An 18,240-nucleotide genomic window follows, 5' to 3' on the forward strand; every position below is an offset into this window, starting at 1 on the left:
CGGCCTGGTAAGACCAAGGAAGAGGGGGACGGGGAGTGAGGAGAGTGTGGGGAAATTGGGGGGAAGGGCTGAATTTATTCCCAGAGCTCCTGGTTTGAGCTAGTCCTAGGTATAACCTCCCTCTGGAGATGAGTGTTGCTCAAACTTAGAAACCGGGAGGGGAGCGTGTTTAAAAACAAAGACGTTTAGGTCCTTATCCTCAGAGATTCTGATGCTGACGTCCTGTGGTGGCATCCGGAGTTCACTCACAGTTCGGGTTGATCCCGTCCTCCATGCCCCAAAGGCCACCTGTCCCACTGTGTTTTCAAACCTGGAATTTTGTTTTCCTTTTCTTTTCTTTGCATTTTTCTTGTGTCTCTTTTATCTATCTCTATTAACTTCCTCATTGGTAGAGGAAAGCAGAGTATTTTCTTTCCTGCGAGTACTTTAGTAAACCTAGGACACTGAGGATAAATGCTTCGATGAAGCTCTGAAGTTATTTGCGGAGTTTGGATTGAATTTTTTCAGCAGTCAGTGGGCCCCTACAATGTCCCTGTCAGCAGGGAGATTGGATTATCAACACACAGCTTCTGCCCTGTGGGACCTCTCAGCCTCAGGGGAAGCTCAGCACTTCTGCCCTTGCCAGTCGCAAGCAGTGGGGAGAATGATGTCTGTTTGGGAAAAAAAAAGAAAAGAGGAAAAAACCACATTTGCAGATCACACTTGGGTTCCGTGGCAACTGCTTTTAATTGCCTGAATGCAGGGTGCTAAGCAGAATCTGAAAGGCCCTTCAGGGTTGCTGAAACACTTGTCAACCCTTTAAGAACTGAACTCAGCTGTGACGAGGTTCCGGCTCAGGAAATTCGGCTTTGAACTTCCAGGAATGGAGGCCAGGGCATTCTCCAGGGGGTCCTACAGTTCACAGCTCTGCTAACTCATGGTCGTTGGCCTTCTGGGTTAAAAGACTCCTCCCACAGATGCGGTTTCCATCTGGAGGGAACAGGACTTCCCTTTCTGGGAGGCCCTTCAGTGACTGAGGGGGCGGCTCCAAAGCTGCCGCAGAAGGAGGAGATTTATGACCCAACAACCCGAGCAGAGGCAGGTGCCTTTCTCCCGACAGAGAAGAACGTCTGCATCACAGGGGTTTTCTGGGTGATGGCGTGTGGAGAGAGCAGGCTCCCTCCTGTGAATTGTAGCCATTTCAGTGTTATCGCCTCATTCATGTCCTTGGTGAATTCTTCTGTATCACCTTGCTGGTTCCTCCGGGCTGCCCAGAGGACTGTCTTCACCACCTGCCATTGGTGTTCACTCTCTATCCAAAGGCGAAGGAAGTTTGTTACTTGCTGATGCAAGCTTGGGGGCTCTATCTATGCTCTGACCCAATCTCTGGGAGGGGTATTCTACTCTCAACACATCTGGGACCCTTACCTGGACATGAGGTCAGTGTTGGCATCCTTGTCAAGCAATGGCCCCCCAATTTGCTTGTGCCAAGTGCCTATGCTACTGTGCCAGGTGCAACAGAGGAGAAAGCACACTCGAATCTCAGTCATTGAAGAGTCTACATCAAAACAGACAGTGCCGTGAAACACATAAGTTTATAAGTTACAGAACATTTTTCTGTGCAAGCACTCCAGTCACTTTCTTCAGTGAAGGGTAATCACTTACTGGATTTAGAAAGGCCTTGTTTGTGCCTCGATTCTCAGTGTCGCCACACGAAAGCAGTAGCTGAACTAGGTCCCTGCTGGGACAATGAAAATACTTAAGGATATTTGATTGCTTTTCTATTATTCCTGTGCATCAATGGCAGGACATCATGGTAGAGCATCTGCTCAGAGCGTGTGATTATGTGTGGGTTCCTACTTCAGCCCAAGAGAGTTTCATTTCCTACAGCGCCTCTCCGGTGTGATAAAACATGAACGATGCACCTATTTAGCCCATAAAAAGCCTTGTTGAAACAGTGGACCAAGGAGAACAAAGGACCCAGAGATCCAGAATAGTTTTAACTGGTATTTCCTTAGTACCTACTATGTGTCAGGAGGCCCTTTTTTTACATATCCCAGGAAGCATACATGTTTTCAAAAGAAACAGAGTGTGTTTTGAGCTAGTCTACCTCCTGAGAGTTAGGGCACCCCAAGGAGGAATCAGATCCCTGGGTGCTCCTTTTGAATCTGCCATAAATTCTGGTAAATGATTATTGTCATCATGCAACCTGAATGTACATGATCTCTGTAATACCTCCCGGGCTGTAGGGATGCAGGCAAGATGGGAGGTCTGGAGGAGAGGGAAGATTCTGTACTGATGAGCTCCTAAAACTATCTTTGATTTAGGTTATCTCTTGAACCTCTGCAACCCGGAGCCTGCCCTGTCCTGCCTGGACACAGAATTAAACCAAAGGCAGGTTAATCATTTAGTGAGTGGCTTGCTGTCTGCTATATATGTGATGCCTGGATATAGCAAATCTATTTTTGTTAGGTCTACAAGGATCGAAGTATCTCAATGTGTGATATGATATAATCTTTGTATTTGGGGTGGGAATTGAATAAGGAGAGGGTAGAGAGGGCAACTATTTTGGAATCAGCAAAGTAGCTTAGTAATTCAAAAGGATGCACAGACAGTCATACAACTGGGAAAGGGGATCCAGTCTCCCCATAAGTTAGGGAAGGTGACAGGTGAGTCTGCGGACTGTTCGGGTCCACGTGGTTGTGTGACTGATAGTGTTTATCATCAGTATGAAGCCACAGTGGTGACTTGGTATCCTTTTTTTTAAATCCTCACCTGAGGATATATTTTTGTTGATGTTAGAGAGAGAAAAAGGGGGGAAATAGAGAGAAAGAGAGAGAAACATCACTGGTTGCCCCTTGTACCCTCCCCAACTGGGGATCGAACCCACAACCTTTCGGTGTACAGAAAGGCACTCCAACCGACTGGATCACCCGGCCAGGGCGTTAGTATCTTTTTTAGGTTACTTGGATCGGTCATTCTGTTTTCTTGAGTTGTGAAATTATGGGTCAGATTTTGGGTTAGAGTGATAGAAAGGGAAGGGCCTCCTACCCCTGCCCTGTTTTGAAGGTTGATGGGAGAGACTCGGTCAACTCAGGCGGACGCTGCTGCCTCCAGGTTCTGGTTCAGTAACGGTGGTTGCCGGGAGCCTGCAGTGCTGATGGTGCGGGGGGGGGGGTGGGGGTGGAGAAGATGTCGGCGTTTACTTGCTGGATCCTGGGAGATCCCACAACTGCACTGCGCCCAGCTGTGCGATGCATTGGCATCAAAGATGGACTCATCTTGACCAATGCGTGTACAAGACGAGAAGGAAAGGCCCACCCTTTTTGCTCTGTGCCACTTCAGTGTTCCCTCCCTGCTGTGTCCCTTTCGGGACAAGCCCGTTACATTGTACAGACAGAAACGGGATCAGAAGAGGCGGGGAGCAAGCCTGCCCTTTGGCCTCATGTCCAGTTAAGAGACTGCAGAGTTTATGTGAGCACATGTGAGCTCTTGGTGTTGGAGACACACCGCCCCTGCCCGTAAGCACTAATGTTGTCCCAGACGGGCTTCGGGGGAGGGCTCGGGGCTTCCTCAGTGTGAGCACCTAGAGATGGGACTAATGCAAAATTGTATCAATCCCTTATTATCAACCAGAGGATGTGTGAACACACACATTAAGTTAAAAAAAAAGCCCGTTATAAACAAGTGGCCTTAATTTGTAAGAAAATATATAGCAATGAAGACTATAAAAATACTCAATCTAGAAAAAAAGAGAGGAGAAATACTTACTCCTCCCTTAAGTAGATTTGACTCCAGGTTCCTGCCGCTGAAGTGGGCAGCTGGGTAGGTGCCCCCAGTTCTGACTGAACATTTCCTTTGAGACTTCAGCTCAAGGGGATTTCTGAAATGATGGACCCTACATTTGAATGCAAATACTTTATGTAACTCAAGGCAAAAATTAGAAAAAGTTCTCCCTGCCCCCTCAATCCACTCACATTTTTTTAAAAACAAAATATAGCGGGGTCAAGGAACCTGTGTTTTGACTCCAAGGAAATTCCAAGCCCCTTTGTTTAACAAACACTGATCTGGTAAAACGCAGTTTTCTCTCCCTTTCAGCAACCAAAATGTCCAATATTAAAATAAGTTTCCCTCTAGTTCACTTAACCGTACAAGCTGTTTGCTCAGAGATCTTGAAATGCTTTATCAGTTGTTGGCGACATGAACTTCCACCCACAAACATGTTGCATCCTGTGAACAGCGTGAGTTCCTCTCTGACAACACATCGTGTTCCCTCCAGCTCTGACCATTTCTTATCTGAGCAGACATGGGAGTGACACGTGCTCTCAGTTTCCTGCGTGTCTCTGGCCTGGCGGGTGAATGAAGTGACATGTCTTCTTCTTACAGGGGAGTCTCCGTTGGGCCCTCAGAGAGGCAGGCTGACCTCACAACTGCAGGTCATTAGGAGGGCTTTCTTCTTACCCACAGAATCCCCCGACCCGGTGCACTCCCTGCCGCTCCCCTGGTGCCCGGCAGGTTCCTGTGGACCCGGAGCTCGGCTCCTGGGAGAGACCAGGAGGAAGTCCCCTCCCCGTGAGTCCTGCCCAGGGCGTGGGATCCCGTAGCAAGGGCCCTGTTCTGAGACCACTCGAGGAAGCAGAACTTCAGAATCTTCCAGAACTAAGAGAATGCCTGTCTCGTGACTGACCAAACTTCCCCCAATGTTCCTGTCTGCTTTCCCATACTCCTCTGCAGCAATTGTTTTTTTTTCTTCAAATAAGATCAATTCTTTATCCAATGCAAAGTCTGATTACAGTAAGATAGTTTACATTATCAGGTCATTTGTCACCTTCATTCACAATCTCTTATGTACTTCACTTATACAGGAAGTTCACCAGTAATGGGAATCTCTTAAACCAGTTACTCTTCCAACCCAGGAAAGGTGTGGAAACAACCCATGAGAGAAAGATTGCTGGGGAACAGAAACTCACGATGTTGTGCAAGAGCAGACGATCTTCCGAACAGATTGCAGGGCGTGGGAACTCTGGGTCAGGAGATGAGTGCGGCAGCTGCCCCGTCCCGGTCAGCAGGCCCATGTTACGCTGTGGATTCCCGGGCCACCAGAAATGCCTCTCTTGAATGCACGTTTTTCAAATATTTAGTAGGCACGTGTTCGCGGGGTGCCTGTATCATCCGTCTCAGACTCTGTGTTGGCTCTGGGCCCGCGGACGGGTGGAGACTGAACGGGCGTGTTCTGCCTAGGAGTTGAGGCCATCCGTGCACGGACCAGCATGACCACTCCAGTCTATCTCTCTCCTGGAAAACACACACATTCACTGCTGCTCGCTTGATATTTCCCAATAAATTTCCTGCAGTTACCGTAAGCTCAACATGTCTAGATTCCTTATTCCCCACCTAGATGGGCTTTTCCTGCAATGTCATCTCAGTTTATGGGGGACACCAATGGTACAGTTGTTGAAGCCAGAAACCTAGGGCTCTCATTCGATACTTTCAAGTGAAAAAGTCATTCCCCTGCTTTTCACTCCACCGGTGCACCCCTTTACCTGCACATTGGGTCATCTTGCTTCTGAAATGTATCTTTAGTCTGCCATCTAAGTCTCCATGTCCATCATCTCTTGTTTGATTGATTGAAATAGCTCCACTAACTGCCCTTCTTGCCTTCCCTCCTCCAATTTCCCTTTCAGATTTTTACCTGCATGGAACTTTTTCCAGGAGCACCGCTGGTGGATGGGTTAGCACCTGTCTGAGCGCATTCTCATGCCTCTTCCACTTGCTTTTCTCAAACAGACCTGATCACGCCACTCCCTTCAACACAAGTCTCTGCTTGCTCCTCCTTTGTGTCCAGGAGAAAGACCAAACTCCTTAACTTCACACGCCAACCATGAGAATGTGGCCCAGAATGATCTCCTCAGGCTCATCTTTCACCTCCTCCAGCCCCTGAACACACGTCCTCCCTATGACGTACTCCCACTTACCATTCCCCCCCAAATGCAAGGCACTTAAAGGTCTCTGGGACTATGCAGGACCTTGCTGTGTCTAGATGCTCTCACTCGCCCGAATCACTCATTTCTGCTTCACAACCAGCCACTTGTGGCTGTTGGGTGCAGCTGGACCCAAGTCTGCAGGCAGAGCCTTTGGGTCCCTCCCTGGACTCCCCCATGCATTTTTAAGTGCCTTTATCATGGCAGACCTGATCCCTTTCCATCAAAAATACTTATTTACCTATCTGTCTTCTCAGGTTGAAGCTTCATCTCCTAAGGCCTGGCATGATTTCTCGTGTATCTTTGAATTCTCAGCACCCAAGCCAGCCAGGTGTGTGTACAGAATCATTTTTCAGGGCAAACAAATGTGGCAACACAGACAATGTGATGAGATAGGTTTTATGCAAACAATTCAGGTAAAAATCCTGAGGCTGGTGGAAATTGGGTACTGGAGCTTGTACAAGTGCCAGCACCTTTGAAGTTGACAGGCATTCATAACTAATGAGAGAAAATGTATAGCATAGTCCGTCTTTGGCTTGCAAGCAGTGTTGGCACACAGGAATCTGAATTTCTGCCTCGCCTGAGGCATAATCCGCGTGTTTACCTTCTCTGGGGAGCTTCCAGAGGCTCTTATTTGATGCTATTCAAAGGGTCTCAGGAATCGAGGGTCATCCTTTCTTACCTCCAGTTGGCTCATTCCTGAGAATAATTTATCAACTGTAACTTGCAAGTGATACTCGGTGCATTTCTAAGGATGACTTTCAATGTTTCAGGTTCCAGGGAACTGTTGGAATGTGTATTGTTCATCTCTCATGTGTCCAGGGATAGAGACAAAGTGAGGGGTGTGATTCCAAGTTGCAACATGGATCCCCAGAAATGGGGGAGGGGGGTGCCTGTGCTGGTAATGCCAGACGTTTTCAAACATAGCTGATCACTCGATCTTTTTTCCTGAACATCGAACCGCAAAAACATACTTTGGGAAATACTGATCCAGTGCAATATTTTTATTTTACAGAGTAAACAGCTGAGGGCTGGACAGATGAAGGATGTAAGAGTAGGCAGTGGTGGAGCTGGAACTGGAACCTGGGTCTCCTGACTCCTAGGTCAGGGTCCTTCCCTGGGAGCCACAGGGCTTTGAATGTAGGGGAGAGGATGGGAAGAGGCTGGGGGTGTATCTGTCTGCCCGTCTGTGTGTATGTATGTGTGTTCGGGTGGGACAGAGGCAGACGGACACATGCCCCTGGGCCAGAACTGGCCTCGGGCACTAGTAGGTGGTGTTTGCATTGGTATGTACTCACCCAGTCCACTTGTCAGTAGGGTTTTGCCCCAGATCTCCTCCCCTTCCTAGCACCTGGTCATTCGGGACCACTCAGGGGTCCTCCTGACCCTCGGTAGCTCTTCTGCATCCCCTGTTCTGTGTGCCAGGCAGAATTTTTACTGTGATTCTACTTCACTGCCTTAAGGGGGCTGATTCAAAAGAGGGGAGCTCTCAGGAGTGAGGTGGGGCATGCCGGAGGGGAGGGGATGGCAGATGTGCCATGGCCAGCCCTCAGAGCCCGCCGCCTGTGTGGCCCAAAGCTCTGCTCCAGCCTGGGCTGTCCTTGGATGTGGCCATTTGTGGCCACCTCCCTCCCTTTCCCTTTGGAGGGGAGCTCTTGGAAACAGGAGTTATAGGGAAACCAAAAGTAAACATCCCGGCGTCTCCCCAGGGCCCAGGCCTAGGGGGCTGGTGCCAGCAGCTATGCTCGGATGGTCTGTGGGGCTCTGGGCCAGAGCAGGGAGCTGGGGGCCACGGGGCAGAACTGGGCGCTACACATGTCATCGGTGTCCTGGCTGCTGGGGCAGGCTGAGGTCAGAGAGAAGGGCAGATGGAAGTGTTCTGCCTCTGCCTGTGTCTCAGCCACCCAGCTCGGAGTGCAAGCAACCAGAGTAGCTCTTTCCTTTGAGCCAAAGCAGGTGCTTTATCCTCATTTCACAGCTGAGCAGGGAGGTGGTGACTGACCAAGGTCCTTGAGGGGAGGGGGCCACTAGAACTCAGATCCAGGTACTCCACCGCACCCACTGCTTTCTCTGTACTCCATATCCCCTCATAGAACCACAGCCCATAATAGAACTAGGGTCAGAGGCAGAAAATTGAGGTCCCAGAGAGACCAGGATGCTGGCTAATTCGTGGAGAGCAGGCTCAGCTCTTTTCCCATGCTGTCCTATGCTGCCCTTGCCCCTCAGCATGCTCGGCTGAGCTTGCACTGGGATTCCTAGGACAGAAAAGTCAGTATATAAGGCCTTAGGCTGCAAGATCTGCTGGAGAGCTGCAGGAATCAGGGGCCATCCTCATCAGGGGACAAGGCTCCAAATGCAAGGCAGGGACTTCAGCTGGCAGCATCCTGATGGTTTTTGCCCAGCTTTATTGAGATAGTAACTGACATATGATGCTGAGTAAAACGTGTACAGTATAATGATTTGATACTCATATGCATTGCAAAATGATTACCACAATAAGGTTAGTTCGTACACACTTGACTTCACATAGCTTACAGGTTGCGGTGGTGGTGAGAACAATAATGATCTACTCTCTTAGCACCTTTCAGGTGTGCGACACAGTGTCGTCAGCTACAGTCGCCCTGCTGGACCTTAGAGGAGCATCCATCTTACATGCGGGATTTGCACCCTGTGACCAACATTTTCCCTTTTAACCCACAGTCTGCTGGCAACCACCGTTCCAGTCTCTGTTTCTGTGATTGCAGCTTTTTTAGATTCCACACGTAAATGGAATCATGTAATATTTGTCTTTTTCTGACTGACTGACTTCATGTAGCATAATGGCCTTAAGGTTTACCCATGTTTTTGCAAATGACAGGATTTCCTTCATTTTTATGACTGAAGAATAGTATTCCATTGTCTTTATACACCACATCTTTTTTAAAAGAATTTATTTATTTGTTTGTTTATTTATTTATAGAAAGAGGGAATGGGGGGAGAGAAACATTGATGTGTGAGAGAGAAACATCAATTGGTTGCCTCCTACAAACCTGCAACTGGGGACCTGGCCCGCGGCCCAAGCACGTGCCCTGGCTGGGAATCAAGCTGGCTGCCTTTGGATTTGCCAGACAACAGCCAACCCACTGAGTCACACCAGTCAGGGCCACTGCACCTTCTTTATCCATTCCTCTGTGACACTGAGACTGTGTCTATGTCTTGGCTGTCGTGAATCATGTCGCAGTGAACATGGGGGTGCAGATGTTTCTCCGAGATCCCGCTTCCAGTGCTTTTGGATAAATACCCAGAAGTGTAATTTCAGGGTCATGTAGTGGTTCTATTTTTAATTTTTGAGCAACCTGCATGCTCTTTTTCACAGTAGCTGTAATACTTCTCATTCCTACCCACAGTGGATGAGGGCTCCCTTTCTTTACATTCTTATGGGCATTTGTTATCTCATATCATTTTGGTGATAACCATCCTACCAGGCATGAGGTGCTGGCCTGCTATGGCTTTGATTTGCATTTCCCTGTGACTACAGAGGTTGAGCGCCTTCTCATGCACCTGTTCACTGGGCCAGTTCTTGATTTTCCAGCTGACCGCTGACAAAAGGGAGAAGAAATATCTGAAACTCAGTAATAATGTAGAATCTCGCTCTTCTCTTTTGACTAGAGGAAGTGAATTGACGTTTCACCTCTTCTCCTTTCCTGGAAGAAGAGTGGGAGGAAGCATTAAAGGAAGAGGTTGTCTTCCTCTTTAAAAGGCCAGTGCGGTGCCCACACCTAGTGGTCAGACGTTACGTGGTGGTGAGGGGTGGGTCTGAGGCCTGCCGGGATACACAGTCGAGCTTCAGCTAGTCACAAACTGAGCCATGACATTAGTTCACATCTCCGTGCCTCAGTTGCTCCATCTGTTTGAAGAGGCTAATGCTAGTGCTTATTTTGAAGGTTATGTGAGAATATATGGATCAGTACCCATAAAACGCCTACTCAGTAAATGTTACCTGCCTGTATCAGTTGGTATTTTCTGTGCATTTTTGTTTGCTTCCCCTTCCATGTTTCCACCATCAAATCTTTTTTCCAATAGTTGTGGTAAATCACTAGCTCTTCTGCTAACCTAACATGCCTCTGGGACCAGCCACAGGAGAGCTTGTGAACTGATGATCTTAGGGAGGGCAGGATGAGTGTCCATTAAGGAATTTGAAGGCTCTATTCTGTGGTTAGACCTCTTCCACTGTTTTGTGGCCAAAATAACTCTGACCTCTGACCTCTGTGGTATAGGATTTACCTACAGATCATATATAACTGTTTGACATGGTTTCTAATGTCAGCAGAACCATTTTGCAAATGAAATCTTTAAGGATACTGTCAGATTTATTTTTCTCCTTGGATGATAGAGGGTTAGGGAAATGATGCTACTTACTCTAAAGAAAAGATCTGTGCGACTGATCAGGAAATGCCACATGCAGTCTTTTTCTTCCCCTACTGACGTGCAGCAGTGTTTGGCCAAATCATTCCGTTGCTGTGGCCTCCGTTTTGCTGCAGGGAGCAGTGTGGGCAGTGCAGGCTCAGGCGTCTCGCAGGGTAGTGCTAATGCCACATCTGTTCTCGCCTGGGTGCCCTTGGACCGTGGTCCCCACTGATCTCAACCACACTTTCCTGTCATTAGTAAAGTGGGGATAAAAGCCCTATCTCACAGTGATTGTGAGGATGACATGAGAAAATGTGTCCGAAATAGAACCACACCCATTCCCCATAGGTGAAGAAGTTGCCCCTCAATGCAAAGCCTGAGAAAAGGGCCTGAGCACAGTCCTCAGTGAGCCTCTTGCTTCCCTGGGGGCAGCTGCCTGCCCACGAATTACATTCTGAGCCTTCGACAGTGGAGGCCTGCAGCTGTCCTCAGGGCCAGGGGTCGGGGGGGCTGGGCTGCTGACTTCTGGGGTCAGGTCTAAAGCCAAGTCCTCCAGTTGGCTTATCAGGAGTGTAGCTCACATTTTCATCTCCATCCACAGTGTGTGTCTGTCTGACTCATTTTTCTGTTTCTAAACTCAGTAGAGGAAGAAAGGCACCTTATGTATTATCGACTCCCTAAAGCCCAGGAGGACGTAAAGAGCACCTGGTATGTAGAGGTGAAGGCTCAGGTGGCAGTGGTGACAGAGGAGTGAACTTGGAATCAGAGAATCTGATACTTAGGTCTGTCGTTCATACAAGTCGCATCCTTGGTCATGTCACAAAGATGACATCTGAGACTCAGCAGTCCTCATCTGCATAATGCAGGAACTACAACAGCTCATAAACTGGGTCTTCTTAATCAGCCAGCAGAATAGACAAGCCTTGAATCCCAGTGAATGCGCAGTGAAGGAATTGACTTCACTGTAATACAGTCATATTGAGTAAGACAACGTGGTGCAGTCATTATCTTCCTAAAAAAGGGAGCACAGTCAAATTCCTGGTGAACTACCCCTTGGGGACCATTGTGGGGGCTTCATTCCTAGGCTGTTATTTCAGAGCTGGTGCAGGAGGGTCTTCAAACTGGCAAAATAGATGTTTCCTGTATCTCTCCTGTCCCTCGCTTCTCTGCTTTCCCTCACCTCTCCACCCCACACCAAGCCAAGTACACATGTACCTCCTGCATATCTTCCTACCTTATCAGTGAGGGTAATCCAGGGCCGACTGTTAGAATCTTCTAATAAATTATCCCACAGAACTACTATAAAGACTAAATACTCTGGAGAAGTGATATGGCATTTTTAGTGAGAGGAATTCAAAAAACCTCCTAGGCCATTTAGCGATGTGGTAATTTCCCAGGAACATCTCCCCTGCATATTCACATTCCCTCAACATCCCTGAGCACATGCAGCCTGCACCACAGATACAGAGCATCAGCCTTCAAGCAAGTGCCTGGCACCCTTAACTACCCTGAAGATCCAAAGCAATTTTGCAGATTGATCCAATGGGTCATGGCATCTTCCTACTCAAACACAGGATACTTTGCTTTAAAAACTAGCAGGACCCCTACAAGCTATGACCATATCCAATAGATATATGAAAAGATGCTCAGTACCACCAGTCATCAGAAATGCAAATGAGAACCACAATCTCACACCTGTCAGAATGGCTATCATCAGTGTCAAAAACAATGAATGCTGGTGAGGATGTGGAGAAAGGGAAACCCTTTTGCACTGTTGGGGGAATGCAGACTGGTACAGCCACTGTGGAAAGGAGTATGGAGATACCTCAAGAAATTAAAACTGACTCTGCCTTTTGACCCAGCTGTCCAACTTATGGGAATTTATCCAAAGGAACCTAAAACACTGCTTTGAAAGAACAAAAGCATTCCTGTGTTCACTGCAGCATTATTTGCAATCACCAAGGTTTGGAAGCAGTCCAAGTGTCCATCAGTAGGTGAGTGGATAAAACAACATTTACACAATGGAATGCTACTCAGCCATAAAAAGAAGAAAATTTTACCTTTTGGGAGGGTATGGATGGACCTGGAGAACATTATGTTAAGAGCAATAAGCCAATCAGAGAAAGACAAATAACATGATTTCACTCATATGTGGAGTCTAATGAATAAACTGAACTAACAAGGAAAGTGGGGACAGACTCACAGATGAAGAATAGACTGACAGCTGTTGGAGGTGGAGGGTAGGAGGTGGAAGGATTGATCAAAAGGGAAAAAGGACTCATGGATGTGGACAACAGTGAGGTGATTGCGGTGGGGGTACTACAAGGGGACTAAATGGCAATGGAAAAAATACAATAAAAAACAATAAATAAATAAAACTAACAGGATCCCAAACTCAGAGGGCACTAATTTTTTTAAATAGTTTAAGAACGTGAGTTTCAATAACAAAATAAAACAGATTCTCTAGAGAAAATATGTAGAGACCAATGGAACTCATAACAGATTGTCATGGTTTAGAGGGTTTTTCTGTTCGTGTGGAGAGATTTAGATTTAGGATGGGCAGGTTCTGAGTAGCAGCTTTTCTTCCACACCACACCAATACTTTCATGAGACAGTGTCAGGAGGGAGCCACAGAGTGTGTCTTATAATACAAAATCCAGCCCCACAGGCCTGGCAAATGGCACTTGTAAAGAATCACCACCATGAATCAGATTTTTTAAAATTATTTTCACCCAAGGACATTTTTTTCATTGCTTTTAGAAAGAGTGGAAGGGAGAGAGAGAGAGAGAAGCATCAGTCAGTTGCCTCCCATATGTGCCCCAACCACAGATTGAACCTGCAACCTTTCAGTTTATGGTTGAACGGAACTGAGCCACACTGATCAGGAACAAATCAGAGATTTTTAAGAGTCAATTGGAGTTGGGAGCTATTTTATTTATCCAACAAATATAATAAACAAAAACTTATATTAAAATTGAAGAACATCTACTTTTACATCTACTGGCTCTCCTCACCTGTCTTTTTTGCTCACAACTGTTGCATCAAAATCTCAGAGTATACCAACTAGAAAAGGCACCATGGGGCCATGGTTATGTACATTAGCTTAATGCTTGCCCTTCAGGGCCCATATTGGTCTGTGCATCCTTGGAGAGTTATTTCAACTCTGCAAGTATCAAGAGTCTTGTGAGAGAAGTCATAATGTTGGTGTAAAGTGTAAATGGTATGAAGTGTATGTAAAGTATGTAAAGCACTCGGGACAGTGCCTCGTAGAACAAGAGCTAGTAACAATGGTTTTCATTGTTGTTGCTGCAATTCCAAGTCCTTGTCTTCCAAGTCTTTGCCCTCTAGCAGAGGCTCACACATGTAGATAGACATTCATCTGTCATGGAGATAAGAACAGGAATGGTCTTGAAATAGGTATAAACTATACCTCAGATCAGGTGGCTGAGGGTTGTCTTCCAGGAGGAAGCAATGACCCAGCTGTGTCTTGCAGCACATGTTGCAATGATCAAGGAGAGAACCATGGAGAACACCAATGTTTCAGGCCATGGATGGGGAAGGGAAGCTTGCAGAGCCTGAGAAAATGTGCTAGAAACAGAAGAGTCAGCAGAGAGACCTAGAAGCTAGAAGGAGAAGGAAGTTCACTAGGGAGGAAATGACCAAGTGTCAACAATCTAGAGAAGAGAAGAAAAATAAAGCCCTGACAGCATCCACTTGAGTCCTTCTGTGTCTCTTACAGTAGCCTTGGTTTTAAAGTCTATTTTGTTATACATATCTACCCCAGCTTTCTTTTCCTTTCTGTTTGCATGAAATAACTTTGTCTATCCCTTTAGGTTTAGTCTGTGTATTTCATTCAATCTGAGGTGGGTCTGGAGACAGCATATACATGGGTCTTGTTTTCTTATGCATTCAACTACCCTACGACATCTTTTGGTTGTTGCATTTAAGCTGTTTACATTTAAGGTGGTTATTGATAGATATTTATTGCCATTTTTAAAAACTATTTTCTTCTGATTTTTTTTTTCTTCCTAAACAAATCCTTTAACATTTGTTGCTGTACTGGTTTGGTAGTAACAAACTCCTTTAGCTTTTTCTTGTCTGGGAAGCTCTTTATTTCTCCCTCATTTTTAAACGAAAGCCTTGCTGGGTAAAGTATCCATAGTTGTAGGTCCTTGCTTTTCATCACCTTGAATATTTTGTGCCAATCCCTTTTAGACTAAAAAATTTCTGTTGAGAAATCAGATGACAATCTAATTAGAGCCCCCTTATAGGTAACTACCTGCTTTTCTCTTGCAGCTTTTCTCTTTAAGCTCTGCCATTTTAATTATGAGTTTCTTGGTACAGTCCTTTCTGGGTCCATCTTGTCTATGACTCTCTGCACTTCCTGGAGTTGTATGTCTTTTTCCTTCACCAAACTAGGGAGGTTTTCAGTCATTATGTCTTCAAATAGGTTTTCTATCCCTTGCTCACTGTCTTTTCCTTCTGGTATTCCCATGATGCAGATGTTGTTATGCTTCATGTTGTCCCAAAGGTTTCTTAAGCTGTCCTCATTCTTTTTAATTCTTTTTTTCTTTTTACTGCTCTGCTTGTCTTCCAAATTGCTGATTCTATCCTCTGCTTCATCTACCATACTGTTTATTCCTTCTAGTGTAATATTTATTTTATTAATTGCATTCTTTATTTCTGACTGGTCCTTTATTTATCATTCATATGTCTTTTTTCATGTTGTTGAGTATCCTTATAATCCTTACCCTAAACTCTGTATCTGATAGATTGCTTGCCACCCTTTCATTTAGTTCTTCTGGAGGATTCTCTTTTTCTTTTATTTTGTGCCCATTTCTTTGTCTTACCATTTTGGCTGCCTCTTTATGTTTGTTTCTTTGTATTAGGTAGGTCTGCAGAGACTCTGGTGCAGGCCTTTGTCAGATGCTGTCTATGACTGGCTCTGGGCAGCCTGTTTAGAGCTATCAGCAATCCACAGCTTGTGGCTCCCTCTGCTTGCCTTGGTGTGTGCAGAAAGAACCAGGCTGCACACCATGGTTGGCTTTTACCAGCACTGGGCTGTGGGGGGCGTCAACTAAAATCTCAGAGCTCCTGGAGTTCTGACTTAGTTGTTAAACTTAGTCACTGAGATTACCTCTAGCTGTACTCTTTAGAAGCCAGGCTTAAGCTCCACAGGATGCGGCAGAATAACTCCTGTGGGCAGGAGTATTGCTTCTCCTCAGGCTGATGCCACTTGGAGAGGAGTGCTCTGCTAGAGAAAGGTGGCCTCTGCAGAATGGGGGATGACTCAGCACAGGGATCCTGGCAGCTCTCCCGTCATTCTCTCTCAAGAGCCACCAGACCCACAGTCTTCTTACACTTCTCTAATCCATTCTGCCCTCCCTCTGCCAGAGTCCAGGATGTTTGCAAACAGGACTTCATGCACTGGCCCTTTAAGGCGCTCTTTGTGTCTCCAGTCTTCTCTACCTAGCAGACAGAAACCCCACTGCTTTTCACAGCCATATGTTATTTGGGTTCCTTTCCTGGCTCTGGTGCTATAGGCCAGGAGCACAGCTTGGGGTTTAGACCCAAACTTCTCAGGGGGAACTTCCTGGCCACTGAAATATGCCCCCAAAACTTCATCTGCCACCCCCGTGATCCCAGCCAGCCTTCTCACACCTCCTCTGCACTCCCTACCATTGTCATGAAGTGGTTTCTTCTGTCTGTCCTTGGTTATGAGGCTTCTTTCCAGGTAATGTTCAGTTGGTTACTCAGGATGATTTCTCTACTGTTTAGTTGTAAGTCTAGTTCAGTGCAGAGAGGAGGTTTGTGCAGCTCCCACTTACTCCGTCACCACCTTGGATCCTTCTGCTGAGTCATCCTTATAAGTCAAGTGTTATACTTAGGACTTAATGTATTACCTCATTTTATCTTTGCAAAAAATTTTCAAGGTGAGCAACAATATTCCTTTTTACAGTGAAGAAAACTGAGAGGTAACAAGGAGAATGTAATTTGCCCAGTAAGTATGGGAACCTGACTCCAGCCTCTGCTTAAATGCTGGGCTTCCAGTTTCTCCTGCTCCCCCTTTCACACCCACTACCTTTGTCCCCCTCTTTCCCCGCATATGTATGTTTTCTTCTGAATATTATGCCCTCAGGAAATTCCTCCCTAGTCCACGAAGGGCCTCGTATAAGGGTGTTCATTATGATACTCTTTATGAAGGCAGGAGAGCAGATGGGACTCTCAGGTGTCTGTTGCTGGGTATGTGGAGAGTAAAGTGGGGTGGAGGCAACTAAAACAACGAACGAGAATGAAATGTAGTAGCGTGGCCAGATGCTAGAGACAGTATGAACTGAGAATGGCAAGAAACAGAATAGAATCTATTGAATGATACTTACAGTGTCTTTTCAAAATGGAACACAAAATAATATTTTTCAAACCATTAATTTTGTTGTGTAAGGTCAGTAACTGGATTAGAGCAGTTTGTGTTGAAATGAAAAGTCAAACTTTTCTCTTTAATGCCTGCCTGTCCAACGTAGTCTAGGGGCGACTTTCTGATCAGAATAGATTTTATGTATCTCTTCGAATACAGGGGCATCCTCCCGAAATTTGTCAGTGTGTGCATGTGTGTGAATTTGTGTTTTTAGTTTATGTGAATGGCATACATATATATACCTAATCTCATTAAGGACTGTCAGATTACTTAATTTTTAGTAAGCATTTATTGAATGCTTTCTGTGTACATCACATTCTGCTTGGTGTTCAGAAGGACTCGTTAAAAATTTTGTTTATTGATTGATTTGAGAGAGAGAGAGAGAGAATCTTCAGTTTGCTGTTCCACTTCCTTATGCATTCATTGGTTGGTTCTTGTATGTGCCCTAACCAGGGATTGAACCTGCAACAATGCTCCTACCAACTGCGCTACATAGCCAGGGCAAGAAGGATGTTTAAGGAAAACACAGAGGACTCTGTTCCCAAGAAGTGTAAAATTCATGTGAAAAAAAAAGTAATAATAAAGAGGATACTTAAGTAATAGTAAGAATAGTTATCATATATTGATTATTTGCTGAGTTCCCAGCACTGACATGCATCATAATCCTGGGAGGGAATATTATCCAGTCCATTGTACTCTTTTAAAAATAGCTCAGTTCAGAGTGGCTGAGTGAATTGCCCAAGGATCCATGCCAAGGCAGATGACGGTGCTGGGGTTTAAACCCAGGTCTCTCCTAATGCAGTCTGTGCCCTCATCGCTGTGTAGTGCTACCTCCCAATATGAGGTTTTGATTTTTAAAGAAGCCATTGAGTCTTGGCATATAGCAGGTGCTCAGTAAAAGCTATGAATTATTGATTGAAATAGTGATGACTAATTTTTTTTAGTAATATCCACTAAACTCTGTTTACGTACTTAATGTCTAGTAAGCTCTTTAATCTCACCACTGTGTTACTAGGGTGGCATTATTACTATTATCTCTATTTTGCTCCCAAGAAAATGGAGACATAGAAAGGATGAATAACTTGACCAAATCAACACAGAGGTAGATTTTTGAAAAAAATTAAACATTTTATTTTGAGATAATTATAGATTCATACGCAGTTGTAAGGAATAACACAGAGACATCCAATGAACCCCATACTCAGTTTTCCCTGATAGTAATATCTTGCAAAACTGCGGTACGACATTGGAACCAGGATGCTGACGCTGACGCAGTGGACTACAGACAGCTTCAGCTGTAGCACGTTCACTCCTGTCTGCCCCACCCCCTCCTTAATCCCTGACAGCATGTAATCTATTCTCCACTTTCGTAGTTGTATCATGTCGAGGATGTTATGTAAATTATACATGGAACTGAAATGTATTCATACATAGAAGTTAATATTGTGATGTTACACTTACATCAGTGACCTTTGGGGA

At 45.6% G+C, this 18,240-nt stretch overlaps 1 protein-coding gene and 1 long non-coding RNA gene across 3 annotated transcripts in view; one reads left to right on the forward strand and one right to left on the reverse strand.

The window, feature by feature from the left end:
- CAMK1D (calcium/calmodulin dependent protein kinase ID) overlaps positions 1–18,240 on the forward strand; it is a 391,400-nt gene that overhangs the window by 181,623 nt on the left and 191,537 nt on the right. The window lies entirely within an intron of this gene.
- On the reverse strand, positions 743–5,130 carry LOC119056692 (uncharacterized). Its single transcript, XR_005083926.2, has 3 exons — positions 4,950–5,130; positions 1,408–1,537; positions 743–1,291 (listed from the first exon to the last, which is right to left on the reverse strand). It is a non-coding gene; the product is annotated as an uncharacterized LOC119056692 (long non-coding RNA).

The sequence above is a fragment of the Artibeus jamaicensis genome, unplaced genomic scaffold, assembly GCF_021234435.1.
Source record: "Artibeus jamaicensis isolate MK-2021 breed Jamaican fruit bat unplaced genomic scaffold, CSHL_Jam_final contig_426, whole genome shotgun sequence".
In the NCBI taxonomy this organism is placed as follows: Eukaryota; Metazoa; Chordata; class Mammalia; order Chiroptera; family Phyllostomidae; genus Artibeus; species Artibeus jamaicensis.